Here is a 2855-nt window from a genome sequence, read left to right as displayed (position 1 = left end):
GAGCTGCCTGTGGCCCCAAGGAGATGGTCTGGCAGGCAATTATCACTAGGGGGGTGCAACTATGTCCCCTTTCCCCTGGCCACACCCTTGTGCTTGGGGGCTCAGGAGATAGTCTAAGCCATTCTTCATACAGGAGGGGACACCCCAGACCCAGGTAGCCAGCTAAGCTCTGGTGCTTTGTGCCACCAGGGCTGTGCAAGGAAGACCAGGCCCCATCAGGGCCAGCATGGCCTGTAGTAAGATTTGTACAGTAAGTGCTGAGGGTAGACTCTTTAATGACCATGAGCAGTCAGGGCTTTGCTTTTACGTCATGCCCAAGGCACTGGTGAGTCTGGCTTGTTGTGAGTGTGTACCAGGGAACGGTGAGACTAGCAACCTGAACATGCTTGTCAGGGCTGGAGATCGATTTTAGTCTGGACTCTTGGAGGGACAGATAAATTGCTGAGAACCAAGGTGCTGCTTCTGACTTGGTGAAAGGGATGGTAGGGAACAGGGGGATTAATTGTGCTGGGAAAACAAGTGGGACCCCCAGCCCAACACTAAAAGAAAGGGGGTTCAGGAAGGGCGTAAAGCAGAAAATAGAAGAAGGTGGGAGCCAGTAAGCAGGAGACAGAATATAAATACAAACAGCAGGTATCTGTGGCAATTTCACCATTGCTCTGGCGGTGAATGACTGGGAGATTAAATGAGGGAGGCAGCCATGTCTCTATTTATATTAGGTACTTATATGGCCATATGTACCTGAGCACCTTGCATTCATCATTGTATTTAGCCTCACAGCACCCGAGTGATAGGGATGTGCCATCCTCCCTATTTCACAGCTGGGGAATTGAGCACAATGAAACTAAGTGACTTGCCCAGGATCACACAGGAAGTCGTAGTAGCTTAGGTAGGGTGACCAGATGTCCTGATTTTATAGGGACAGTCCCAATTTTGGGGTCTTTTTCTTATATAGACTCCTATTACCCCCCACCCCCATCCCAATTTTTCACACTTGCTGTCTGGTCATCCTAAGTTCAGGGAATTGAATCCCAGCTCCCCACATTGAAGGCGAGCTCCTGAACCTCTAGATCATCCTTCTTTCCGGGGGAAAGGCTGAACTGCAAGGGAAAGAGTTTTTCTCCAATGGGGAAAACAGTCAACCTTGAGCGCTGTTTGTTGTAAGTTTCGATACGTATTAAAATCTCGGTGGGTGGGGAGGAGCAGACGTAATTGACTTTTAAATTAGCTTCTTTTTGTTAACTTTGGGCCAATTGTGCAAGTCTCACTTACTCACAGGAGCAGTCCCAGCTGAACCACTGGTGTGAGTAGGGGATCACCCCTGTGCTGAGGGCCAACACCCCACTTAAACCCTCAAAATAGGATGTAAGCAGAGCATAATCCCTTGTACTGGCCTTTTGCACGTGTGTGAATTTCACCCCACTGTGAATAAAGGATGGAAACGGCAGTGCAGCTGTGGTTGCACAGATGGTGGGAGGGGCTAGCCAAGCCGGGTATGTACTTAGTATTTCAGACAGGATCATACTCAGGGCAGCTAGCCCATCCCACCGCTCACACCACCAGGGCTGCACTAGTATTTTTGGAGAGCTGGCTGGACCACAGCTAGTGCACGTGTGTCTGCCTGAGCTGAAGATTACACCTGCAGCTGTTGTGCAGATGCACCCTGCAGGGAACAAGGGGTGTGTTCTCGGCTCAGGCTGGCTAACCCCAGCTGGGATCCTAGACAAGTCAAGGCAGTTGCAGTTTTCAGCCAAGTTAGTGGGTCAAGTTGAAACCCAGGCTGCCTTGTAGTCTTTGACTGGGCGTTGCTGTTCCTGTTCTGTGCTGTGTGAGTAGCGATCGAGATGCCTGAGCCGGCGAAATCTGCCCTTGCATCCAAGAAGGGCTCCAAGAAAGCGGTGACTAAGACCCAGAAGAAAGGGGATAAGAAGCATCACAAGACCAGGAAGGAGAGTTACTCCATCTAAGTGCACCAGGTGCTGAAGCAGGTTTACCCTGACACCGGCATCTCTTCTAAGGCCATGGGCACCATGCAGGGCCGGCGCAACCCATTAGGCGACCTAGGCGGTCGCCTAGGATGCTACAATTTGGGGGGCGGCGACTGTGGTGGTATTTCGGCGGCGGGACCTTCCGCCGCCTCTGTGGGGGGCAGCATTTCGGGGCAGGACCTTCCGCCGCCTAGGGCGGCAGAAAAGCTGGCGGCGCTCCTGGCATCATGAATTCCTTTGTCAATGACATCTTCGAGTGCATTGCTGGGGAGGCGTGGTGCATTATAACAAGCGCTCGACCATCACCTCTCGGGACATCCAGACCGCCGTGCACCTGCTGCTGCCTGGGGAGTTGGCTAAGCACGCGGTGTCTGAAGGTACCAAGGCTGTTACCAAGGACATCAGCTCCAAGTAACCGGTCTGTGTGCTCCCCAAGAGACTTCAATTTAAAACAACTTGTGTTGGCGCTGCAGCTGCCTGGGCTTCACTAGAATTTGAATGGAAGTTGGCGAACTTCAGTGAAGAGCACACCTTTGTTTGCAGTGAAGACAAGGCCCAAAAAACGATTCAGTGGGAATAATGGCATCGGAATTTGCCCCTCCATTTTAATTCAGTCTTTACTCAGGCAAAGCCCCATTGACTTCAATGAGAGCTTGGATTGAGGGAGGCCTACTTCATGCAGGGCTTGTAGATGAAGACAGATAAACTGTGGGCTTGTCTACACTACAAAATAACTTCCACTATGCCTGGGGCTGAGCCTCTGAACTGCATAGGGAGGGAAGAGAGATTTCCCATCTAGCCATTGTCCCTCTCTCTGTATTTTAATGCCAAAGTCACAAAGAGAAACTTCCCGTCAGGGAGGAGAGC

The 2855-nt window shown here is 51.3% G+C and overlaps 1 pseudogene; it reads left to right on the top strand.

Moving 5' to 3' along the window:
• Positions 1-1844: 1844 nt before the first annotated feature.
• On the top strand, positions 1845-2403 carry LOC135891299 (histone H2B 8-like; annotated as a pseudogene).
• The last annotated feature ends 452 nt before the right edge of the window (positions 2404-2855 follow it).

The sequence above is a fragment of the Emys orbicularis genome, chromosome 18, assembly GCF_028017835.1.
Source record: "Emys orbicularis isolate rEmyOrb1 chromosome 18, rEmyOrb1.hap1, whole genome shotgun sequence".
NCBI classification, from domain to species: Eukaryota; Metazoa; Chordata; order Testudines; family Emydidae; genus Emys; species Emys orbicularis.
The sequence above is the reverse complement of the archived record's forward strand: the minus strand, read 5'-3'. Positions and strand labels throughout refer to the sequence as shown.